General features: G+C 42.6%; 1 long non-coding RNA gene across 1 annotated transcript; it reads right to left on the reverse strand.

Moving 5' to 3' along the window:
- Positions 1–971: 971 nt before the first annotated feature.
- Positions 972–27,802, reverse strand: LOC114676819 (uncharacterized). The gene is made up of 3 exons (XR_003727896.2): positions 27,744–27,802; positions 27,526–27,588; positions 972–1,001 (listed from the first exon to the last, which is right to left on the reverse strand). It is a non-coding gene; the product is annotated as an uncharacterized LOC114676819 (long non-coding RNA).

Here is a 27,802-nt window from a genome sequence, read left to right on the forward strand (position 1 = left end):
TCCTCCACATTTCAAATTCTCCTTTAGCTGAAGTGTCAGTGGGCTTGCTTTTCTCCTTCTGTTTGTATGTTTACTTGTGCTAAATAGATTATGCTAATTAGGCACATAAATGCATGCAACTGTTATTATGGCATTTTAATCACAGAGTTTTTCACTGGAAGCCTTCATTAGAATTCTCATAATCTTACTTGTTAGTGTAACAAACAGTAATAAATGCCAAGGAGCTTGGATTAAGGCAGAGGCATTCAGACTTTAAAAGAGGAATATGGAAATGTTGTCAAATCTCTGCATTACTTATTGAAATGTCACATAAACAGTTCGGGACTCTAAATATCTTACTCATTATAAGGATAGGGAACCAGGCAACCTGAAAATAGTAATTATGTCTTTCTTCCGAGCGCCAGCATATGCCATTCATACATTCCAACTAACTCTTCTGAAATAACCGGATGGTCCAATATACAGCCTGGGCCATGATGTATGATTGTGATAAATTAGAGAAATTTGTTATTTGATTTCACTTATTTTAGGCTTAGTGGTAAATATGTGTGAACACAAACACATATAGAAATTTACTGTCTTTCAATTTTGCACAATTATTTGGCAAGTTGCTAGAAAAAAAACGCAGTTCTTTTTTTGTTTTCTAGGAAGCAATATCATAGCCATGTGCTTAAGAATAAGCCACTCTCTGAAAATAATGTGGTCTTGCAAACAGGTCTAAGCATTGGGACATAGTAGATGACTATCCTGATCTTGCACAAGCCCACAACGTAGATGTGACAATCTAAGTTCCGGGGGAAACTCCCTTACCGTAGTTATGTGTTGCTGTGGGATAAACTACGCCACAAGTCAGTGGCTTAAAACAAAAACAATGACTTCTTTCTCATGATTCTGCTAAAGCAGCCATGTAGAGATGACCCAACGAGAGAAACTGAGGCCCGAGCCAAACAGCCTCCATGGAGTATCCAGTTTGCATCTTCCAGCTGTCCCAGCATCTCAGCCTGCACCAAGTTAAGCAGAACGTCTTGGTAAAGCCTCAAGTTAATTACTCGTCTGGGGGCTGCACTCTTCCCCATTTGGCACTCTCTTGAAGGAATCTTTGGTTTACCCTCTAGCAATAAAACTGCCACCCACTTCTCAGAGGTCCCGAGGACCACTTGGTGCCGGAGGAGGCTGGCTCTGCCTTGGAGAACCAATGGAGGGGATCTTTTCCCCACTCCACATTCGGTAACTTGAAATTGGCCAGGACAGGCGCATGTCCACCATGGAAACTGGTGGATGTTTTTCCCTTGGAGAACCAGTTGTCGAACATTTCCCAGCACACCATTGCCCTGAGCCCTGAAATGTGCCTGGGCAACCTCACCGCACCCTCCTACTACAGCCTCGGACACAGTGGTTCTCAAACTCAGATGTATAGAACCCACCCAAGGGACTTGCACACTTCGCAAATACTCACCCTCCTTGTCGCTCATCTTCCAGCCATAACCGGGACATGGTAGGAACTCAAGAAATGCTTCTTGAGTGAAAAAATGAACACGACTTTAAGGTGGGTAGTAGTATCATCTGCATTTTACAGATGAGGAAACCAAGGCACAAAATTGTTGGAAAAAAAAAAAAAGTTGCCCAAGGTAGCATAGCTAGTAGGTACAGGAGTCAAGTGCAGGTCTGTCTGGCCCAGACAAATGCACATAGTGGACTGAAAGATCCCGGGCGATGGCCCTGCAGAGTCCCAGTGTCTGGTCCCACCTAACAGCGATGGCGGGTCCCACCTACCATCACGGCTGGCTTATCATCAGCAATCATTTTGGCCCAGCCATGATGGTGCCCTTAGTGAGCTCAGGGCAGTGGACTTACACATTGTGAACTGACTACGGGACAATGCCTGAACTGTGCAGCAAACGTGACTATGAGGCAGTATCACGTGAAATTTTGGAGAATGGGTTTGGGGTCTAAAAGCACTGGGTTCACATACCACCTAGGCACCTCAATTTCCTCATATGCAAAAGAGGACTTATTCCTTAGGTTAGTCAATTTGTTGACTTAAAAATATTTGTGTAGCACCTACTCAGCCATATACTACAGGCAAAACAGGCTTCATGGCCCCTGTCTTTCTGGAGGTTAAGAAATTCTGAATAATACAAAACATGATGCATTTTCAAACTCAACCCCTGGCATGTACAAAGTGCTTGTCTTAATCAGAATTCCTAGTAAATAACCGTAAGTTCTGTGGATGCAGAGGCTGCACCCATCGTGATAATTGCTGTATTTCTAGTTCCTGGCACATAATTGATGCCCAATAAGTTTTTCTTGCATACATTAAAAAGAGTTTCTTCTCTTGTAAATGACAGATGCCCAGTTGAAACAGCTTGAGGAAAAGGAGGGGTTTGTGGGCGACTTGAGCTTGGCTAGCCCCGGGTGCCTGCTAGCTGTTGCTGCGAGTCTGACTCTGACTTGTCTCTGCTTTCCTAGAGGCTGCTTCTCTTCTGCCAGCAGCACAAGGCTCCCACACCACCAGCCCAGGCCTCTCAGCAGAAAGAGAATTTTCCCTTCCAAAGACTGCCAGGGTTGACTCCTCCTGGCCCAGGGGAGGACATGTGTTGGTTCCACACCAGTCACAAGGAACTGGCTGGCCAGCCCCAGACCGCACGTCAACCCCTGGGATGGGTGAAGTCCAGCCTCACTGGACCCAAATGCACTGAGGGTTGGGGAGAGGTGATTGCCCCCACCCCCTCCCAATTAGGGAGCTAGAACTGGCTACCTTCAGTTCTGTGGAGGGTCAGTGGATTCATGCAGATGTGGAGACCCAAACAAATGACTCTGGGAGTTGTATGGACCTTAGGGGTAAGGGAGAAGGGCTCAGTGAGAAAAAGCACTGAATGCTGAGCCAGAGTCACAGGGAAACATCTCCAAGGTTTCTCCCTCCTTTCCTGTATTAGTCCGTTCTCACGCTGCTGATAAAGACGTACCCCAGACTGGCCAATTTATGAAAGAAAGAGGTTTAGTGGACTCACAGTTCCACATGGCTGGGGAGGCCTCCCAATCACGGTGGAAGGTAAAAGGTACGTCTCACATGGCAGCAGACAAGAGAAGAGAAACTGTGCTGGGAAACTCCCCTTTATAAAACCATCAGATCTCATGAGACTTGTTCACTATCATGAGAACAGCAAAGGAAAGACCTGTCTTCATGGTTCAGTTACCTCTCACCTGGTCCTTTCCACAACATATGGGAATTGTGGGGCTATAATTCAAGAGGAGATGTGGGTAGGGACACAGCCAAACCATATCATTCCCCCATAAGGAGGCCTTGGCAGGGTGCCTGAAGAAGGTCTTGGACACAGAGACCCGGGAATGCAGGTACAGGGCTGGGAACACGGGTCCATGTAACTGCATGGCCAGCCACGGTCCTGAGACCTTGACCACTGCTCCCTTCTGGGACTGCCAGTGCCCTGGCTGTGCCAGGTCTGGTGTGGAGTGGGAGCCTCCCCATAAGGCCTGCCAGGTACAGCCTTGTAGTTGCCCACAGCCAGCCCTGAAAAATCACAACTAAAAGTCAGACTCCTCAGTGGGAGGTTCTATTGCTCGCCATGGAAAACATCATAACATGACAATTTGGAATCTCTTAGTGATGAGGGAAAAAAAACCCAACTCAGATGGGATTAAAAAGATAAAGGATATGTGATTTTAAAATGGACAGAGGACTTGAATAGACATGTCTCCAAAGATGATATATGAATGGCCAACAAGTATCTGAAAAGATGCCCACGTGACTAATCATCAGCGATGTGGAAATCAAACCTACAATGAGATATCACCCCATACCCAGCAGGATGGCCACTATAATAAAAGCCCCAGAAACTACAAAGTGTTGGCAGGGATGTAGATGTGTTCATTCATCTCTTCACTAGCTGTTAAATGCTACCAGCATTAGGCCCTGAGCATAGAAAAATGGTTAAGACAATAGGTGTAGACAGTAGTCTACTTAGGGACATTGTCAGAAGAACAAATACAGTAACTGCTGTAATAGATACACATACACTATGTGCTGTAATTTAAAAGTACTATAATAGAAATTTTGTGCATTTACGTATTTATTTAAGAGATGGGGTCTCACTCTGTCACCCAGGCTGGAGTACAGTGGCACAATCATCTTAACTCACTGTAGCCTCCAATTCCTGGGCTCAAGAAATCCTCCTGCCTCAACCTCCCAATGCGCTGGGATTACAGGTGTAAGCCACTGTGCCCAGCCGCTCCTGACAGTTTTATGAGAAGAGCAAGCACTTGTATTCCTGTTAAGTTCCCAGTAAACCTCTCCTAACTTTCCATTGGCTGGATTCAGGTTATTTTTCATTGAGCCAGTCACTGTGGCCAGGAGGATGGGATGTGCTGATTGGACTCACCAATCAGGGCCCATTCAGGAGTGGAGGGTAGAGTTCGCTTTTTCAGATGTGCATGGGCTGTGCCTGGGAAGGTAGTATGGTTAAAAGGAAATGAGATGCAGGCAACTAGAAGGCGGGGTGGATGCTAGGCAGGCTACAAGATACAGTTGTCAATTACATTGTGGCATATGGGTTGCTAACCTGGCATAAATAATTCAAATTATTGGCTGGGCGCGGTGGCTCATGCCTATAATCCCAGCACTTTGGGAGGCCGAGGCGGGCGGATCATGAGGTCAGGAGTTCGAGACCAGCCTTACCAACATCGTGAAACCCCGTCTCTACTAAAAATACAAAAATTAGCCAAGCATGGTTGTGCACATCTGTAATCCCAGCTACTCAGGAGGCTGAGGCAGGAGAGTCATTTGAACCTGGGAGGCGGAGGTTGCAGTGAGCTGAGATTGTGCCACTGCACTCCAGCCTGGGCAACACAGTGAGACCCCTTCTCAAAAAAAAAAAAAAAAGATTTCAAATTATTTTAATGGGAGAGGTAGCTGCAGCTTTCCCTGTGTTTAGCCAGACTGAGAGCCTCCCCACTAAACCAATGACAGCTGAGGATAAAAGATGTGTATCTCAATGTGTCAGCCACTCCTTGGCCATAAGTCTAGACCAGTGACTAGAGGTCTGGCAGTAGGTATTAAATTTTTCCAGCCTGTGTGATGCTTCTCTTCTTCCCTGTCCTTTGTGGAGTCACAGATGTGAGCTACCAGAAGACAAGTGGAAGAAAATGGCTTGAAAAACAGACAGAACCTGATATTAGCATTCTTGGTACTGAAAAACCTGGGCTCATCTTCTGTTTCTGTAATTTACTGGCTGTGTGAACTTCGGCAAATTTCAGAACCTCTATGATTCAGCTTCATCTATAAAACTGGAGTAATGATGTGATGATCAAATATGCAGGGTTGAGATAAAGATGGAATGACATCAAGGTGCTGCCCTATGGAAGTACTCAGTAAATGGGAATTATTTTTGGTATTAATTTATTGAGGGCTTTGTATGTACCAAGTGCTATGCTAACTGCTAGAAATATACTATGCCATTTAATTTTCCCAACAAGTCTATAAGGTAGGCATTTTATCTACATTTTACAGTTGTGAAAACTGAAGCTCAGAAAGGTTTTATAACTTTTCTTTTTCTCACCCAGCCAGCAAGTGGATTCAGACAGGTCTATCCGATGCCTCGGATGGTATTTTATTTGCTACATTATACTGTCTCCTGCAGTGCTGATGAAAAACAGTTGCTCAGCTGAAACCTATTAGCCCCCAAGGTGATCTGTGAATGAGTTTCAGGGAATCTCTCAGCCCCTTTATATGATATGCAGACTTCTGTGTATATATTCATTTTTCTGGAGAGAGAGTTTATAGCATTCAGTAGAAAGCTGTTCCTGTTCTCCAAAAAATGGTAATTTTTAATAAGGAGAAATCAGATAATGTACATAGCAGGGTTTTATTCCATTTCCATGTATCCAGCTATCCATGGGTTGGACAATGGGTAAAAACCTGTAGTTAGATAAAAGGTATAAATTCTAATGTTCGATAGCAGTGACAATAGTTAGCAACAATATATCATATATTTCAAAGTAGCTGGAAGAGAGATCTTGGATCTATCCATCCAATAAATATTTACCCAGGGCATTCTTTTCATCAGGCACTGAACTAAATGCCAGGATTACCTTTGAAAGACAGGATTTCAAGTATGTAAACATCTGTTTTACAATGAAGAAAACTTACATCTACTGATGAGATATGTTTTCCTCTGATAATGACTATTATGTAAATTGTTCTATATTCCCTTCATACTTTGGTGGGCAGAAAGCTTAGACTAAAAATTCTTATATTTTTATTTTAGCTCACATTGGCTCATATTCTTTAATTCCACTTAAAAATCTATATTTATTTTTTACTATATGTATTGGCATTGTTGGCTGCCTCAAATTGTCTATGAAATGAGCTGAGAAACAAAACCAATTTATTAAAAAAAAAAAACAACTAAACAAGCATAATTAACTTTTAGTCGTCTCACTTTTTATTCCATGACTCATGGGAAACTTTAGGAATATTCAACAATAATACTATTTATCTATCCAGTGGAATTTGTAATTATGTGAGTTTTACACTGGTTATGTATTATTAATCCCACATCAAGTAAAGGAAATAAAGCTCAGATTTTGCTCAAGGACTGATAGGAAATGGCCTTACGCTCTAACTTCAGTGTGGCACTCCTCATGCCATTCTTCCAAGAACGCACATCAAACATCTCTTTCCGGGCATTTTTGTTTGTACTTTTAAACTAAAAATGAAATACAGGCAACATTTTAGACAGTGTAGCTGACTTCTTGATTGCCTACCCAAATACCATTCCTTTTTCTTCCTTTCTAACAAAGACCTTATTTTTATTTATTTTTATTTTTTTTGAGGTGCCATTGTGGCCATATTAAAATGTCCAACTTCCCAGACTCCCTTGTAGTGAAGGGTGGCCATGTGACCCATTCTAGCCAATATAATGGTGGCAGAAATCCAAAGAGTAGCATCTATTCCCAGACAAAAACACAAAAGATTGAGAGGAAAAGACTTGTGGTTCTTTTCTCTCTTCCTGCCTGCAATGCAGGCATCATACACGGAGCAGCAGCAGCCATTTTACAACTAAGAGGAGGAAAGCCTCAAGTTAAGATTGGCAGAGCGGGAAGAGCAAGCCAGTCCGAGTCCCAGTGGACATTGCTGGTCAAGCAACCACTTTAGCCCTATACTGCTTACCTCCTGATTTCTTGCTATGTGAGGACAATAACCCTCTTAGGGGTCTCGACCACACTGGTAAGGTTTTCTGGGTCAAACATAATCCTAACTCTTAAGGCAGCTTAAATAAAGTGACAAAACTATTGATGAGCATTTTTTACTCTCAAATGACCAGAAATCACTTACCTAGGAATTGACAAGAGAATACTTATTTAGTTTTAATTGTCTAGATTGCTACTTTATTAACAACATGGCCTAATCCTTCAATAAGAGAAATCACTGGTTGATTCTGTCCCAAATGACTCCATGTAAGGAAAGAGATTAAGGTTGAAATGACTCCTGTACCGTACTTTGAGAGTATATTGTGCAGGATTCCCTTTGAGACTCTTCAATTCAATATTTACTTGTCTGTCCTTTCAAGATTGATTAGCAATTATTTATGGCAAAGATAAAGCAGGCAAACTGTGAGAGGAACATTTCTTAGAATAGTGATTTATTATTAACATCAGAAATATTCATTTACAAAATTTGAGCAAGAAAGAAAAATGTAAGAGGGAAACAGCAAATTATCTGAAATCCTACCATAACCAGAGTTAATATTTGCTATAGAACAGTCCAGGTCTTTGTGCATATGGCCCAATAGATGGATAGAAAAGGAGAGAGAGAGAGAGAGAGTGTGTGTGTGTGTGTGTGTGTGTGTGTGTGTGTGTGGTGTGCGGTGGTGTGTGTGTGTGTGTGTGAGAGAGAGAGAGAGAGAATCAGCTTGTCAATTTTTATTTTTAAAAAACTGCTGGGATTTTGTGGAATCTATAGATCGATTTGGGGAGAATTTACATCTTAACAAGCCTGAGTCTTCTGATCCATAAATATGGTATACTTCTCCATTTATTTAGGACTTCTTTAGTTTCTCTCAGAAGCGTTTTGAAGTTTTCAGTGTATAGACCCTCCACATCTTTCATCAGATTTATACCTAAACATTTTTATGATGTCATAGAAGGTATTAATTCCCAACTATTTGTTGTATATAGAAATACAATTGATTTTTAAAATATTGACCTTGTATCCTGCAACCTTGCTAAGTTCACTTGTTAGGTCTAATAGTCTTGTTTAATAGATTATTTAGGATTTTCTACATCCATGATCATCTTTAAGGAATAAGTCAGTCAAAAAAGGACATATTTATTTCTTCCTTTCCTATGTGAATGTCTTTTATTTCTTTTTCTTGCCTTTTCCCCATTGGTAGAATCTTTACCACAATATCGATTAGGAGGGGTAAAAACAGATATTCTTGCTTGATTCCCAATCTTAGGGGAAAGTATTCATTCTTCATTATTAAACATGATGTAAACTGTTGGTTTTATTCATAAATTTCCTTTGTCAGATTGAGGAATGTCCCTTCTATTCCTAGGGTTTGTGAGTTTCTATCAGGAATGTATGTTGAATTCTGTCAAATGCCTTTTTTACATTTATTAAGCTGATCATATGGTTTTTCCTTTCTAATCTGTTAATATGATGAATTACATCTATTTCTTTTCAAAATTTAAACCAACCTTGCATCCCTGGCATAACCCCCACTTGGTTATGATGTATTATCTTTTCTACCTATTACTGAATTTAAATTGTTATGTCTATATTCAGGAGGGATATTGGTCTGTAGAGAATATTAATAGTCCTATTTTATTATTAAGAAAATAGGGACACAAAATGATTAATAAACATTCTATAACATTAACAGCTAACTTTCAGGACCAGGATTTGAACTAAGCTCTGTCTAGTTTGAAAAATTTTACATTTTCCATTGTAACATACTCTTTCTCAACTAAAACTGTGCAAGAGCTACACTTAGTTTTTAAGTATGCTCGTTGATGAAGCAAACCAACCAACCAAATAATGATGTTCTGTAGGGAAAAATAAACTGTTTTTCCTCTGACGTCACACCACAACAATCAACACAGAAGACTCTGTAACCAAACATGTGGGAGTTTCTCCCTACACATGAAGCAAGTAATCAATTCTGTAGCAGATATCAGCTGAGTGTCATCCTGGAACTCAGTTCAATTTTGATACTATCTACCTGGAAATAGTGTCAGATCCTACAGGTTGAGCACTCAGCCCCACATGACTGCTCCCCACTTCCAACATCAATTCCAAGCCTCAAGTTGTTTACTTGTGCCTCTGACAATTGGCTGTAAATTGGGGGTTCCCAAAACCCTTCCTTGAATTTGATTAATTTGCTAGAGTGGCTCACAGAACTCAGGGAAACACTTTACTGGTTTATTATAAAAGACGTTACAAAAGAATTACAAAGGATACAGATGAAGAGACCACAGGACAAGGCGTGTGTATTAGTCTGTTCTCACATTGCTAATAAAGACATACCCAAGGCTGGGTAATTTATAAAGGAAAGAGGTTTAATGGACTCACAGTTCCACATGTCTGGGGAGGCCTGACAATCACAGCAGAAGGTGTGGAGGAGCAAGTCACGGCTTACATGGATGGCAGCAGGCAATGAAAGAGAACTTGTGCAGGGGAACTCCTCTTTATAAAGCCATCAGATCTCGTGAGACTTACTCACTATCATGAGAACAACATACGAAAGATTCACCCCCATGATTCAATTACCTCCCACTGGGTCCCTCCTGTGACACGTGGGAATTGTGGGAGCTACAATTCAAGATGAGATTTGAGTGGGGACACAGCTAAACCTTATCAGTATGGGTGAAGGGACATAGTGCTTTCATGCCCTCCCCAGGCACTCCACCCTTGAGGAACTGCAACCTGTTCAGCTACTGGGAAGCTCTCCAAACTCGTTCCTTTGGGGTTTTTATGGCAGATTCAGTATGTAGGCAGACTGGATAAATCCCTGGTCATTGGAAATCATCTTAACCTTCAACCCCTCTCTCCTCCTCAGGGGTTGGAGCTTGGGCTCAAAGTCCCGACTGTAAACCTGCACTGATCTTTTTAGTGACCAACCCCCTTCCTGAAGCTACCTACAGGCCCCCAGCCACCACTCAACTCATTAGCTTCAACAATGAAGGGGGCCAGCCCCTCCACACCTGTGGGTATTTCTCATCAGGTGGGATGAGAGACTGAGAAAAGAAATAAGACACAGAGACAAAGTATAGAGGAAGAACAGTGGACCCAGGGGGCCGGTGCTCAGCATACGGAGGACCTGCACCGGCACTGGTCTCTGAGTTCCCTCAGTATTGATTGATTAGTATTTTCACTATCTCGGCAAGGGGAATGTGGCAGAAGAACAGGGTGATAGTGGGGAGAAGGTCAGCAGGAAAACATGTGAGCAAAAGAATCTGTGTCACAAATAAGTTCAAGGGAAGGTACTATGCCTGGACGTGCATGTAGGCCAGATTTATGCTTCTCTCCACCCAAACATCTCAGTGTAGCAAAGAGCAACAGAACAGCATTACCGCCAGCATATCTTGCCTCCAGCCACAGGGCAGTTTTCTCCTATCTCAGAATAGAACGAATGTACGATCGGGTTTTACACCGAGACATTGCATTCTCAGGGACATGCAGGAGATGGAGGCCTTCCTCTCATCTCAACTGCAACAGGCCTTCTTCTTTTACTACTCCTCCTTAGCACAGACCCTTTATGGGTGCCGGGCTGGGGGATGGTCAGGTCTTTCCCTTCCCATGAGGCCATATCTCAGGCTGTCTCAGTGAGGAAAACCTTGGACAATACCCAGCTTTCCCAGGCAGAGGTCCCTGTGGCTTTCCGCAGTGCATTGTGCCCCTGGTTGATCGAGAATGGAGAATGGCGATGACTTTTACCGAGCACACTGCCGGCAAACATACTGTTATCAAGGCACATCCTGCACAGTCCTAGATCCCTTAAACCTTGATTCCATACAGCACATGTTTCTGTGAGCACAGGGTTGGGGCTAAAGTTACAGATTAACAGCATCTCAAGGCGAAAAAATTTCCTTGGTACAGATCAAGATGGAATTTCTTATGTCTTCCTTTTCTACATAGGTACAGTAAGTCTGATCTGTCTTTCTTTTCCCTACAAACAAAACACACCACTTTGAAGAGTCCAAGGATGTTAAGTGCCGTAAGCCAGGAAACAGGGAGGAAGGCCAAATACATATTTTGTAATATCACCTATGTAAATAAACAATATATAAAATTTACATTTATTTATTCCATCAATTACCAACATATTTAACACGATATCCTAAGTAAGGCCCATTGGCTGAATACTGGATACTGGATACCCTGCAAAGGGAAGCAGTCATTAGTCACATTGTTCAGTTCTTTCACACCTTGTGGCACCTTCAGCAGCTGAGCAGCTGCCTAAAGTCCTCAATGCTACAAGGTCAGACATTGTTTATCTTACATTTTAGAAGCCACTTCTGCAGCTAACCCAAGCTTAGGTCATTACAAAGTAAAGAATTCTCCCTCCTTTCTCCAAGAAAAGACACACAGTGGTAGTTACAGCCCGGGATTATGTCCTGGGATCAGTCATGACGATTCACTCCATTAAACAACAAATATTTACAGAAGGCCTATTATGTGCCAGGCACTATTCTAGGTCCTGGAGATACAATGGTAACACAATTGACAAATTCTTACCTTCATAGATCTTATATTCTAGCAAGTGATGGAGTAACACATCTAGTTCAGTTTAGGGAAAAATATACTGGAACACTTGAATGGGAAGAAGGTCTGAAGGGGATGGGTTACAAGGTATGTCTACATATATTGAAACCCTCTCCAGGTAGCACAGCCCGCTCAGGAAAGAAGCATAAGGTATTCCTTCCTGGTGGATGCCAAGCTCTAAGACTTCCCTTATTATTTGTTTGTTCATTAAGCTTTGAATTACAGTGATATTCAGACAGTCAAAAGTAGAGAGTATAATACAAAGAACAATCAAGTACTCATCAACCAGCTTCGATATATATCAATACAAGATAATCTTGTTCTTCTATATCTGCCTCTATTCCCACTGTTCCTGGATAATTTGTAGTGAGCCTAGACATTAAGTACTGTATGCATCTCTAATAGATAATCATAATTTTAAAAAAGCAATCACAATATTTTTATTATACTTAAAAATATTAATCCCTTAATATTAAATATTGTCATGTTTATATTTTCCTGGTTGCTTTATATTTTAAAAAATTGATTGTTTGAACCAGAACTGAAATAAGATTCCTACTTTGCATTTGCTTGAAATAACTTATAAATCTCTTTTCTTTATACACTTCCTCTTCTTTCTTTATTTTTAACCCCTCCATTTTTGTTGTTGAAAAAATCAAGCCATTTGACTTAGAACTTTCCAGTCTGGATTTCATCACGTCCCACGGTGTCATTTAACATGCTCCTCTGTCCTTCGTATTTCTACAATTTCTTTCATCTGTGTCTTTCTCCAGTCCTTTCTTTTTATATTTCTAGTTATTTTCTAAACTGTGCCATCCCTCTTTTCAAACTTTTTTTCTCCAGTCACCTTACTTCAGAGCTTTTTTCTGATTCTGTGGTATGTTGTTCTTTCATAGCTTCTATCATTTTCTTAATTTTCTTTAAGTTGTTTGATAACATTTGAAATGTTTTGTGGGCGTTCCTTTCGGACACGCTTTCATCGTTTGTAGGAATTTTATTCTGCTCTTTCTTTTCTTTTTTCCTGGCTAACTTTTTATACGTTTTTACCACAATGCTTTTCTGTTGTTTATTTTCTAAATGAAATGAATTTTCCTATACTTTTAGGAGTGAAGGGTATGCTGGGGCAACCTTTCTAGTTCAAAGGCTCTAGAGCTCCCTCTCCTGTTCCTCTCGCAAGGAAATAAAACAAAAATCTCCAAAGATTTTGAGAGCTGCCTCTTCTGCTTTGCCCACCCCCCATCCCATTTATCTGGATCTTTTTTCCTTGCCTTTAGTGATCTGCCTAGATACTCATCAGCGCAAGGCTTTGTATTGGCAGGGACTCTGTTCACTTTGAGAGCATATGGAGCTGAAATCACCCCGACACCATCAGACCTTATTGTATCACAGTCTCTTATGCTTAATCATGTATTGGGTTTTCAGATAACTCTCCTGGTTTGGGTTGCTGTACTCAGATGGTCTTGCTGTGCCCGCTGGTGAATACCTGCAGGTGATTGTGTGATTCCCAAGCTCTCAGTATCTTCAGAATCACAGTTTTTATCACTTGTCTTCTTCCGGCACCAATGCTGCTACCATTCAGTTCTTGAACTGTAAATGCTTTGCCCAGACCTGTTAGTATTTGGTGTCTGGGAAGATTACCTCTCTATCAGTTCTGTTGTGGATACTGTCCATGGCTCTTTGGGCTTTGCTATTCTAGTTGCTGTTTCTATTTTATGGGGAGATTTGGGAAGATTCTGAGACTACCTAGCCATTTCTTTTCCCCTTTTTAATTCTTCTTGGTACTCAGTGCTACAGTTTGAGTGTTTGCCTCTGTCCTTCAATTCATGTTGAAACTTAATCCCCACTGCCATAGTATTAAGAGATGGGGCCTTTAAGAGGTGGTTTATGTCATGAGGGCTCCACTTTCATGGATGGGATTAGTGTTCTTATAAAAGGGTTTGAGGGAGTCTGTTAGTTCCTTTTTGCCCTTCTGCCATCTGGGGACACAGCAACAGGTGCCCTCTGTGGAACAGAGATGGAGGTTTCACCAGACACAAAATTGGCTGGCACCTTGATCTTAAACTTTCCAGCCTCCAGAACTGTGAGAAATAAACTTCTATTATTTGTAAATTACCTAGTCTAAGATATTTTGTTAGAGCAGCCCAAATGGACTAAGACACCCAGTGATCAGTACAGACTGATTAGAAGTTTAACTCGATGAAATATTCCAACTTGGAAACAGGTTTTTCTCACAGGCTCCAGGAGCCATGACCCTTCCTTCATTTGGTGCCCTTGAGAAGGTGACTAAGGCAAGAAAAAGTAGACAGAAGGAATACCAAGGGTCAGCTGTTGGGTTGAGCATAGCTCTTAGAACCTGCCTCAAGGCCAAGTTGTTGAGTCCCGCCTCTGACACATCACTTCTCCTTTGCTGGCCAGGCTCTGAAAAGGAGACAAATAATCACACAGGAAGAGAAAAGAAAACAGTGCTAAAAACAAGAGTTCCATCTCTCACCTTATACAAAAATAAACTCAAGATGGATCAAGGACTTAAATCTAAGACCTGAAACTGTAAAAATTCTGGAAGATAACATTGGAAAACCCCTTCTAGACATTGGCTTAGGCAAGGATTTCATGACCAAGAACCCCAAAGAAAATGCAATAAAAACAAAAATAAATAGCTGGGATTTAATTAAACTAAAGAGCTTTTGCACAGCAAAAGGAACAGTCACCAGAGTAAACAGACAACCCACAGAGTGGGAGAAAATCTTCACAATCTATACCTCTGACAAAGGACTAATATCCAGAATCTACAACCGACTCAAACACATTAGCAAGAAATAAACAAACAAATTGTCCCTTCAAAAAGTGGGCTAAAGACATGGACAGACAATTCTTAAAAGAAGATATACAAATGGCCAACAAACATATGAAAAACGGCTCAACATCAATAACGATCAGGGAAATGCAAATCAAAACCACAATGCAATTCCACCTCACTCCTGCAAGAATGGCCATAATCAAGAAACCAAAAAATAATAGATGTTGGCGTGGGTGTGGTGAAAAGGGAACACTCCTACACTGCTGGTGGGAATGTAAACTAGTACATCCACTATGGAAGACAGTGTGGAGATTCGTTAAAGAACTAAAAGTAGATCTACCATTTGATCCAGTAAGCCCACTACTGGATATCTACCCAGAGAAAAATAAGTCATTATACAAAAAAGATACTTGCATATACATGTTTATAGCCACACAATTCACAATTGCAAAATCGTGGAACCAACCCAAATGCTCACCAATCGAGTGGATAAAGAAACCGTGATACATATATGATATACATACGATATATATGATACACATATGATATATATGATATACATATGATATATATATGATATACATATATATAATGGAAAAGTAGTCAGCCATAAAAAGAAATGAATTAATGACATTCGAAGTAACCTGGATGAGGTTGGAGACTATTATTCTAAGTAAAATAACTCAGGAATGGAAAACCAAGCATCGTATGTTCTCACTCATAAGTGGGAGCTAAGCTATGAGGATGCAAAGACATAAGAATGACACAATGGACTTTGGGGACTCAGGGGGCAAGGGTGGGAAGGGGGTGAGGGATAAAAGACCACAAATTGGGTCCAGTGTATACTGCTCGGGTAATGGGTGCACCAAAAGCTCACAAATCACCACTAAAGAACTTACTCATGCAACCAAACACCGTTCCCCAATAACCTATGGAAGTAAAAAAATTAATTAAAAAAAATTCTAGGAAACCACCTGGGAATTTCCCAGCATAAAACACCCCCAGATTTGCATTTGACTTCAGTTTTGTATTATTGGTGGGGGAGCCACACAGCTTCCCTCTCACCTCCCAGCCCCTCCCAGCCTCTGCCTAAGCTCCATTTTCTTGTGCTTCCTGGGTGGTACAGGGTTGTGATGTCTTGAATACCAAGAGTGAAGCTGAACATATGTGAACCTTTCCTAATCCTGCTAATCTTTCTTCAAAAACCTTTCTCAAAGTGTAGGCAACATCCAGATTGAAAAAAGAGAGTGTGAGTGAGCCTGAGCATTTTAATGACAAATAATCTTTGTCCAAGGGGGAGGGGCAGCTACCTCAGCTGGAGATGGAGCTGATGAACTGCAGCAGGTAGAAATAACTGCCGTATTACCTCATGTAATCTGCACCACTCAGGGGCAGATGAGGTCTGAATGCAGGAAGAAATCAACTTCGCTTTTAAACTGGAGACTCTGCATCCGTGACAGCTATTAGGCGGTAATTAGTTGTGACACAGAATTACCAGCCACACAATGGTAATGGGAGCCTTACGAGGCCTTTGAAGCTGAGTAGAGAAACTGAATGGATGCTACTTGCGATTAAAAAAGTCTGTTCGGATGTGAGCATGAGTTAAGACTTCACCCTGTCCCCTTCCTCTGTCCTCACCATCCTACAAATAGTGAACTGCTCCAGAGAGTGGCTCCCCACAGCGGGGCAAATGTCTTCCAGGGGCTTGTGTTTCTCAAAATGGATCAGGTACCAACAGGTCCCTGGATTTTACCCAACTGAAAGGAGGGGACTTTGTAGATTCTTTTTGACAGAGTAGAATCATAGAGGTCTAGAGCTACAAAAACAAAAATAAACAAACAAAAAAACAAATAACAACAACAACAGCAACAAAAACACAAAGGAAAGAGATTTGAGGACCAGCTGAGACAACCCATCACTCAGGGCTCTAAAACTGAAAATCAAAATCGTGCCCTGAGAGATATAAACTCAGAAATAGCTTTGTCACGAGGCAGACATGCAGGGCTGGGGGATTGAAATGCTAGTTTGGCAGAGATGGGTTTGCCGGATACGCAGCCTCTTTTCCTGCAGGCTCCAAGCCCTGGACAAGTGAACCCCAGAGAGCAAAGATGTGGTGCTGTGCCCTGCCCCCTGGGGCATCCTCTAGGGGAGAGCTGACAGCAGAGCAGCTCCTTTGGAAATTTGCAGGTCAAGGTGCTGGAGGAGTCTCCCGGTGAATCGCGTAGTATGTTCATGGCTGTCTTTGACAAGATCTGCCTTCTGCCCCACCAGGTGAGAAATGAAGGATTGCAGGGAAACAGTTAGGGATTTTCAACTTACTCCTTGCTAGAGAAGCCAGACTGGTAAGGACATTCACTAATTAAACTTTGTGGGTGGTTTTATTTCTCCCGTATTTTAAATAAGGCTGCTATTTTGAATAGCTGTGGATTCATCTTAGGTTTGACATTTGTCATACGGTCTAGCAAAATATATATACAGATAGGTAGCTGGATATAGACATATATCATACTATATCATATGCATAAAACTTCTACCTATATATTTGTAGATATAGATACATAGATGGGTTGCCTTAAGTAATTAAACATATTTGTATAAAATTAAGCTAACTTCTCCCCATTGTTTAAGCAAACTGTGCCCCCTTTGCACAAGTGATAGACTTTTTTTTTTCTTTGAGACAGCGTCTCACTCTGTTACCCAGGCTGGAGTGCAGTTGCACAATCTTGGCTCACTGCAGCCTTGACCTCCTGGGCTCAAGTGATCCTCCCACCTCCGTCTCCCGAGTAGCTGGGGCTACAGGTGCACATCACCATGCCCGATGAATTTTTGTATTTTTTTGTAGAGACAGGGTCTTGCCATGTTGTCCAGGCTGGTCTCAAACTCCTGGGCTCAAGTGAGCCACCTGCCTCGACTTCCCAAAGTGCTGGGATGACAGGGGTGAGCCACGGTGCCCAGTTGATAGACTTTTTTCACCTGATAATTTTACTCATTTCACCTAATGTTACCCCGTCTCCATTTTGCAATTGACTTGCTGTGTCACCTTAGGAAGATCATACCCCTGGGCCCTCTGCCTTCTTTTCCTTAAGCAGAGATGATTAACCAGTCCACTTGGAAGCATTCAGGTGCTTGTTTCAGAGGAAGTTTCAGTGCCGATTTCACAGGAAGTGTGGCCCTGCTGACACCTCCATCTCAGACTCTGGCCTCCAGAACTGTGGGACAAGATTTCTGTTGTTCTAAGCCACTTAGTTTCTGGTACTTCATTACTGCAGCCACAGGGGACTAACAAGGTATGTATCCCATTCCTAGTTATTGGAAGGATTTAAGAGGGTTTCAAACAATACAGCAAATACAAGACAATTGAAGTTAGATGTAAAGAAATTCAAGGTGAAAGTGAATGGCAAGTCCCAGGATTATAGCATTGTAATTTCATGCACTGAGGCCCTTCAACTCCATTTCATTCTAATATATAGAAGTGATAGGACAGGAAAAAAACTTAAGGAATGATACTTAAAATGCATAGTTGATATCAAAATTGGGTAAGTAGCATGTCCTTGGGCAAGAAACAAGAGAAACTCAACATGGAGGTGAGGCTGAATCCACAAGTCTGCTGGCTTCCGGGTCTGGATACAGGAAAGGCAGTTACAAGCTCAACTCCTGTGGTATAAGAAGGACTACAGGTGTCCCAGGTGTGGCAGGTGACCAGAGACAGGCTTGAAACTAAAGACTGAGACTTTAGAATGCTGGAGACTAAAGATTGCTACCAATCTGGGACTATAGCCGCTAGGTAACTGTACACCCGGGGAGGTGGGAGGAGGCAGAGGGACCTCACAGCCATGCCCTAGGCCAAGCTACCAGCAGGAACCTCCACATCCCCCTAGCCCCAGCTGCCATGTAACCTCTGGTTCTGGTCTGGGGAACATGAGATGTGTGTGATGGCAGCAAGGGGTATCACAGAAAGCAAGGAAAGGAGACTCCTCTTTAAGATAACTCTACGAACTAAGATTTCAAAAGGAATGAAGGAAGCAAATGTTAAGAAAGAGCAACAAGTCTTTAAAAATCAACAACCTGGAGAATGAATTCCTAGAGAAATGAAAATAACAGCAAAATAGAAAAATGACTTTCTAAAAAATGTGGTTTAGGTTCTCCCAGAAATGAAGGATGAGAAATTAGGAAACAAACAGTGGCAGAAATGGAAGAAGCACAGGTGAACATGAACAAAATAAAAAATCCTTGGAATGAAAAATATGGTTATTGAAATACAATACTGAAGACATAAAATCAAGCTCCATACTCAATGCAACTGAGAAGGGAATTAGTTAACAATGCTCAATAATTCACCCAGAATGCATCTCAGAGAGATAAAGAGAATAAAAACTATGCAAGAGCAGTTAAGCGACTTAGAAAACTGGTTGAGAGGCTCCAACATACACCTCATAAGTGTTTTAGATGGAGATACGTAGAAAACTCAGGTGAGAACTTTTAGAATTAAAGAAAGACACAGAATTAATGTAAGTTCTCTGCTACCATGTTTACAATCAATGCTGCACCATGACAAATGAATCTTCACTTGGTCGTAATGTAATGAAATGCAAAGATAGAGCGATCTTATGAGATTTTAGAAAGAAGACAAATACAAATAAAACTTAAACGGAGAACAGATGTCACATTTGCAGGAACGGATGTCAGGAGACAGTGAATCAATATATCCAATATTATTATTAAAAATGGGAGGAGTGATATAGACTGAATGCTTGTATGCCCCGAAAATCCATATGTTGAAATCTAATGCCCAATGGGATGACATTAGGAGGTGGGGCTTTTGGGCTATAAATAATGCTGCTATGAACATTCACGCACAAGTGGATACATCGTGCCTGGCCTAATTTTTGTTGTTTTAAGCCTCCCAGCTTTCTTATGGGATACGTATGTTCCCATGACATATGTACTACTTCATGTAGTACAGGCCCCCGAATGGGATTCTGGACCAGCGAGGAATGAGAGACTTTATGGGGATATTTGGCAAAATTTGAGTGGGGTCTGTGGGGTGGAGGATGAGGCTGTATCAATGATGACATCCTACATGGGAAAGCTGTGTGCATACATGTGTTCATTCCCCTTGGGTATATACCTAGGAGTGGAATTGCTGGGTCATATGGTGACTCTATGTTTAGCCATCTGAGGAGCTGTCAGACTATTTCCCAAGGCAGCTGCACTGTTTCTTTCCCACAAGCAATGTATGAGGGTTCCAACTGCTCCACATTCTCGCTGGCACTAGTTATTCCCTGGCTGTTTGGTTCTAGCAGTCATGGGGGTGCGAGTGCTTGCTGACTGTGGCTTTGATTTGATTCACTCTGATGGCTGATGATGCTGGGCATCTCCATGCGCTTACTGGCCATTTGCATGTTTTTAGAAAAATGTTGGATTCGTTTCCTAGGGCTACTGTAACAAAGGACTACAAACTATGTCACTTAAAACAACAGAAATTGGGCCAGGCACGATGGCTCATGCCTGTGATCCCAGCACTTTGGGAGGCTGGGAGGATCACTTATGGTCAGGAGTACAAGACCAACCTGGCCAACATGGCAAAACCCTGTCTGTACTTAAAAAAAAAAAAGTTAGACGGGCGTGGTTCCTTTTACATTTGTTAACAAGCATTCTACTATTAGCAAAAAAATGGTTTCCTTTCTTCCTCGTTTATTTATTCATTCATTTATATCAGTACAGACACTTGGACTCTTATTCAATATATTATAACCCGATATTATGATTATTTATTTTGATTCCCAAGTTATCCTGGCTCTGGCCAGTGGGAGCCTGTTCAAGCTGGCTTCTGCATCCTGTGGGCGTATCTCTACCATTCTTTGAGCCTTTCATGACTTTTCATGACACAATTGTGTGTTCCAGGCTCGTTTTATTTGTACCCTGTTGCTATGGTTTGGATACGGTTTGTTTGGCTCTGGTAAGTCTCATGCTGAACTTTGATCCCCTGTGTTGGAGGTGAGGCCCTGTGGGAGGTGTTTGGGTCCTGGGGGCATATCCCTCGTGAATGGCTTGGTGCCACTCTCATGGGGTAGAGTGAGTTCTCACTCTTAGTTGCTGTGAATCTGACTGTTATAAAGCTCCTAGCGTCTCCTCCTCTCTCCTCCTCTTTCCTCTCTCACCATGTGATGTCCGCTCCCTTTGCCTTCCACCTTGAGTAGAAGCTCCCTGAAGTCCCCACTGGAAGCAGATGCTGGCACCATGCTTCTTGTACAGCCTGCAGAATCTTGAGCCAGATAGAGCTATTTTCTTTATAAATTACCCAGCCCCAGGTATTCCTTTATAGCTTGCAAGTGGACTAAGAGACCTGTATCACTCATTCTCTCCAACCCTGAATCACTCATTCTCTATAGAGCTTTTTCTGCTTTTGGTGTGGGTATTTAGAAACCAAGATCTGAGTGCTTAGTTGGTTCATTGTTACTGAGGAGTCTTTGTCTCAGGGACAAAGCAAGTACATATGTGAACGTGTAAGTGTCCATTTACAGATACATGTACCCATCTATAACAATTTCTAGATCTATCTGTATGTCTGTGTGTTATATATACATATATACAGATATAGGCATTGCTCTATGTATATATGCTGTATGTCTGTTTTATATATACACACAAAATACTCAAATATATATTTTTAAATTATTATTTAATAATAGTTCTAATTCAACACTTTTGGGTTCTTTCCAGTCTTCTCCCTAAAGTTCTGAGCCTAGCCCACCCAGAGGGCTAGGGTCTTTGTAAATCCATTCATTGACAGTGAGCAACCTGCCTCTCACCAGCCTTGGTATATTTGCTTATTTGCTGACTCAAGCAACTTGCTTGTTTACTGTAACCAGCCTCCGAAGACTTGCTTTCTCTGCTCCCTACTCCATACGCTGTCCCCAATACCCTGTATCCTGGACACCAGACATACCGTTGCTGGGAGGGGAGGGGAGGGGAAGGGAGGGGACAGCAGGGGAGGGGGAGGGGAGGGGAAGGCAGGGGAGGGGAGGGGAGGGAAGAGGAGAGGAGAGAAGAGGAAAGGAGAGGAGAAAGAGATGGGACCTATGTCTTTGTGTAGGACTCAGGTGATAAATTAAGAAGGGGGGCAGAAGGGACCTATAGCCTTGTATAGGACTCAGGTGATAAATTTATCTCGATTTCATTGACAGAAGGAAGTTGATGGCTTTAGGTATTTTATAGGCCTTTGGATCCAACCTGGTTGTCTGTTTGCTTGGAATGACACCCCTCCCTGTATGCTCCTATGCTAGGGATCCTGGTGGACCCCTAGCCATGAATTAAGCTACCTGTAATCCCAGCACTTTGGGAGGCTGCGGAGGGAGGATCGCTTGAGGACAGGAGTTCAAGACCAGCCTGGCAATACAGTGAGACCCCATCTCTACAAAAACAAACAAATAAATAAAAATTTAAAAATTCATAAATAAGAAAGACTTGGCTTCCCTGTGTGTGCTGAAACGATGCTGTCTCCAAGTTGCTCCCTCCACCCTTGCTTTATATGGCACAAGGGGCCAGAAACGAGGTTAAAAGACAACCTACAAACTGGCACAAATACTTGCAACATACGGGACAAAGTGATAATAATTTTAATAATGACCTCGGTAGAATAATGGACAGAGGATGTGAACAAAACACGTGAAAAGATGCTCAGTCTCGCTTTTAATCAACTGTATGCAAATCAAAACGAGACCCCTCTTTTATTTTTCTTCTCAGACTGCCAAAGATGACAAAAACGATAATGAGATGCATTGGTGAGGGTTTGGTGGAAATACCATTTCATCTAATCTTTCTGGAGCACAGACTAGTTATATCATCTTTTAATCTAGTAACTCTATTTCTTAGGAATTTATTCAAAGGAAATAATAAGACAGACATTAAAATATGTATATTATTAATAACATAATGTTAAGATATGTATATATGTATTTATGTATGATAAAATGTCTATATTATTATTAATATACATAAGGATGTTTGTTGCATCATTGTTTATGATATCAAAAGTTGGAAAAAGCTAAATGTCCATCATTAGAAAATTAATTCAATAAATAATGATAGAATGGAATATAGTATAGTCTTTGAGAAAGCAAAGGTTGATCTTTTTGTATTAATAAAGTTGTGTGTATTGATATATAAAACCATATTTTGTTTTATTTATGACCAAAAAACTTCACTTGTCTAATACATATTTGTGTGCCAGATGCTGTTGTAAATATATCACAGATATTAACACATTTGTTCCTCAGCATGGTCTGTGGGGAGGGAAGGGGAAGGAAGGGGAGGGGAGGGGAGGGGAGGGAAGGGGAGGGGAGAGAAAGGAAGTACTCCAAACGTAAAATACTCCAAAGCCCATATTCTTAAACACTGCACTCTCCTGCTCATGAAAAAACAGACAGACAAACAAATGTTTTCAAGTTTATGATCTCACTCATGTGTGTGTGTGTGTATTTTGATAAAAATATACAGGATGAAGTTTCAACAGTGGTTCTTTCTAGAAGTGGAGATTCATTGACACCAGTCATGTATTAGCAATAAAACAAAATTATGCAGCCAATGGAAAAATAAACTGTAACTTGGGGAAGCGTGACAGTTGCTTGGTCCCCTGTCCTCTCCTCATCTAAGGGTTATTATCCTTGGGGTGCTCCAACAGAGGCAGGTCTGACCCTGGGCCTTCCCCACATCTGCCGGCCTTTCCTTCGCCAAGATGCAGAAACAATGTGCCTCCTGTGAGACTCACAGTGAATCCAGGAGGCTGGACCAAGAAGAATGTGACACAGGGTAGTAGCAAAAGCACCAAATTGGGAGTTAGGCAATGTGGACCCTTTTAGCCAGCCAGGTGAGTCCAGGCACATCCTTTACCTCCCTGGGAGTCAGCACCTTATGGGAAAATGAATGAGCCTCCAGCATCTTATGGACCTTCAGAAAGAAACTCACTGGTGAGGCTACAAAAAAACAGCATGTAAATAAAGCTCTGAGCATCGAGCCTGTTGCGTGGTAGGTGCTCCAAGGGTGACAGCTATTGTGTTGTCATTGTGATTCTTCACTGAAAAGTAACTTCTCAGTGAAATGCAGACATGAGGATGAAGGGAGATGGACCACAAGAGAGCTACAGATCGGGGTTTGTGCACTTCAGAAAATCTTCTCAACCGATAAATTTAGTCCAATCTCTGGGTGGGCTAGGCTCAGAACTTGTTTTCTTGGTCAAATCTCTGCTCCCTTCTGAACGGGCTTCATAATAACATGACACTTCCATTTCTCAAAGCACACTGTTTAGCCACCTTATGATATAGGATTAAGTCAAGAAACTGGAAAGAAGCAAACAAAAATTAAAGATCTTCCTATTGTACCAAATGCAATCATTGAAATTCATGACTGTCACAGGAAAAAATATTTCGTTCCTAATAATACTAAGCTATCATTTTAATAATAACTCATATTTATTGCATATTTATTATACTCCAATCCCCATTGGGTGCTTGATGTATATTATTTCATTTAACCTTCTCAGTAATATCCTGGAGTAAGTATTATTTCCATTTCCTTTTACAGGTACACAGAAATTAAATAATTTGCCCAGGATAACAAAGCCAGAGTTTTGACACTTATTCTTGTTACACCTTGTTAACAGGTTTCACAAGCCAATAGAAACAGCAGAGTAGAATGACGGCAAGGTGCCCCCACAAGCTAAAGTGACAGCTGGAGGACACAGAAAAGCTGTAAAAGCAGACACCAAACCTCCCAGACCATCATCCTCAGGGTCGTGAGGCGGGAGGGCACAGTCATTGAGAGGAAGAAGAATAGCCTGCGGGTGCATTGTGCTTTAGGGTTTACAGAGCACTTTTGCACATTCTATTTTATTTGAGCCTGAGTCAATTAAAAAAAGTGCAATTCAATTTGGTATCTTCTGTTTGGAACTGAGGATGTGTGCGATGCATTTGAGGAAGTATGATGGATATTTTTGAAAACTTGTGGCTTTAAAGGAGTGGGAAAGATATCTATTACTTGGAACATTAATTTTGGTAAATAACTTGATACACCAAGTTACAAGGTGCCTGACACGTATAAGGAGATGTCCTTCCCAGCTGGGGGCCAGCAGCAGTGAGCTATTATATTTGGTATTATATATGTTATATATAAAGTGAGCTTCTTCAGAGTTTAAATCAAGAGTGGGAAACTAGTTTTAGTAAAATCACCCTCAACCCTCCCTCATTCTTAGCTATTAATCATGGCGGTTTCCTTCCTTCTTTCCTTCCTCGCCTCCTTTCCTCCTTCCTTTCTTTTCTTTTCTTTCTTCCTCTTTCCTTCTGTCTCTCTTTCTTTCCTTCCTTCCTTCCCTCTTTCTCTCCTTTATTTTCTTTTCCTTCCTTTCTTCCTTTTTTCCTTCCTTCCCTTCCTTCCTTCTTCCCTCCCTCCCTCCCTCCTTCCCTCCCTCCCTCCCTCCCTCCCTCTCTCTCTCTCTCTCTTTCTTTCTTTCTTTCTTTCTTTCTTCTTTTTCTTTCTCTGTCTCTTCCTCTCTTCCTCTTTCTTTTTTTACTTCTTTTCTCCCCTGGCTCCCTCTCCTCTTCTTCCTCCCTCCTTCTTCCCTCCTTTCTCTATCTCCCCTTCCCTCCCTCCCTCCCTCCCTCCCTCCCTCCATCCTTTTCATTTCTCTTCTTTTTTTTCTCTCTGATGATGTCTAAGGCTGGAGGCTGGCAGACAGAAAAGTGCAGGAAGACATGGGTATGAAGCCACAGAGGACCTGGGTGAAATCTCCTGGCAAATTTGTGAGGCAAGAGGGTCTGGCTCTGGACTCTCCCTGAAAACACAGCGGGAACCCTTTGGGATGCTCTAGGCTCCCATCTACTCAGGATGCCAACTAGCCCCGCAGCCCCTTCCGGACCCAGAGGCCTCTTAGTCGCTCGTGGGGTTTGGGGGAGGAACGCTCCAGCACCCAGTCTCTCTTGGGCTCTGCTCCACAGCCTGGCCATAATTTACTGGTGGGGGTCCCAGGCCGAGGAGGCACTGTATCTCTTGTTTTCAGGGTAATTTACAAGGCAGGTTGCCCTGGTGGTCACCTTCCCCTCTGCTCAAGGAGGTGAACACAATGTCTCCATCTTGGTCGCCACGGAAAGGGCACTTTCTCCAAGGGCGCCATGAATTGGCCGCCTGCGCCCCTGACAGCCAGGCAGGGGGGCGATTATCTGGGCCGATGAGAGCCATTAACAAAATGGAGTGTGCCATCTTCACAGCACAAACGTCGCCCTGACCATAATACCCTCTTAAGGAGACCTCAAGTGGCCCAGTCTTGTCACCGGCTCTCCCAGGCACACCACCAATCGTTTGTCACGGCTGCTGGTATTTGAGGGAGGAGAGGGCAAGAGAAAAGCAGGACCTGAGAGCATCACAAGAGATCTCCGCCCTGTGGCCTATTGTACTTCATCTTGGAGACAAAGAAGCCCCCAAGCCTTTCTCCAGCAAGTTGCTTCAGCTTCATCAATAAATCAGAGGCCGGAGAAAGCCATTCAGATGTGGCTGAGGCCTCCTGAAGGCTCTCTCCTTAGAGCCACTTTCTGGAATATGTAGGATAGGAGAGATTTTGTTTTAATTCTCCCCGCCCCACATTCTTTGTCACTTTTCTCCTTTCTGTCCCCTCGGTGTGGAACAGAAGATGCGTTTGTAGGCCTGAATCGGGGGGATTGTTCCAATCATCAGACCATTCACGCCCGCCCCTCCCCTGTTGTAAAACACAAGCCCGGGCCGGGGAACAGCGGCCCCATTGTGCGGCGCCCATGCCACCCAGATTTCACCTCAGCCTTCGCGGAGCCCCTGTTTTGTTTCCAGTCAAAAGAAAGCATTTGCTCAGGGGAGGGGCGGGGTGTTCCTATTGCTTCCACGAACAGAGAGGTTAAAGGAAAGATTGATGGGAGAAAGTTCACCTAGAAAACCAGGATACATTTCTGGCCGGCCAAGGCCAGTTGTTTCATTGTCCTGGGGCCATGTTTTTTGTTAATTATCTCCCACTCTCTCCTTTTATCAAGGAGAAAAGTAGCAAAGCAGGCAGAAAGGAACAGGATATAGGGGTCAGGGGTCCCCCTGGGCCACCTAGGTATTCCATTTGAAATGCTGGGGCGGGCAGGGCCGAGGGTGAGCCTTGCCTGGCTTGGGGTGGAGAAGAGTGGCGGCCACCAAAATAGTAATTAATTTGATCCCGTTACTTATGGGGAAACTTCCCACCCTTCACCCCATTCGCTGGCCTCCCTGTATCCTTGTTCTAACTTCCAGGGCCTTTATCTCCTTTCCAGCTCCAATCCTCTGCCCATTGCCTCCAACGCACATACACACACACACAAACATGCGCACACACGCACACACCCATACACACACAAACACACACACACACACCCATACACACAAATGCACACACATTCATGCACGCTCACGCACACACATATGCACACACGCACGCACATATGCACACACACTCGCACACACATATGCACACACGCACGCACACACACGCACCTGCACTTTTTCCTTTTTAATTTTAAGCTCCATGCAACTGTAAGGGTGATTTCAGGAAGGGCGGGGGTAGGGTTGTGGGGGGAACAACGAGAGAAAGGCTAAGAAAGTTGGTCCAAACAAGAACATGTTGTCAAGGAAATAAACCTTGGTGAGGGTAGGCATGAAACCACAGCTGCTGAATTTGGCCAGCCTCAGACGCTGGTGGTAATGACAATGATTCTCAGTGGCAGGGCCCCAGCTCCCAACATAAATAGGGCTCAGCCTGAAAGGGGAGGAAATGGAACAAAACATTTCCTTGGGTACCACTGGCAGAGAAATAACATCAATTTCAATTTGGGGAGGGCGGGAGGCAAAGAATCTGCCTGTTTCCCCACAGTAGCAAAGGCAAATTCATAACTCGCCAACAAAGTACCTTTGAAATGCAGCTGCACTCCACGAACACACTGCCTTTTTCCACCCAGAGAGACAACCCTGTCTTGACGAGAAAGAAGGGGAAAAAGAAAAAAGCACACACTATTGAAAACCCACAAGAGAGGGAAAAAGAAGGGGGGAGGGAAGTTGCTGGGGGCTGCAGGGCAGGGAGGGAGGGGAAATGCATGGATCTTGGCAGATGCAAATGATAAGCTTTACCTAGTATAATGCAACCTTCTTTGCCTTTCCAAGAGGAGGCCTATGATGAATGGCCACAC

The sequence above is a fragment of the Macaca mulatta genome, chromosome 3, assembly GCF_049350105.2.
Source record: "Macaca mulatta isolate MMU2019108-1 chromosome 3, T2T-MMU8v2.0, whole genome shotgun sequence".
Lineage (NCBI taxonomy): Eukaryota > Metazoa > Chordata > Mammalia > Primates > Cercopithecidae > Macaca > Macaca mulatta.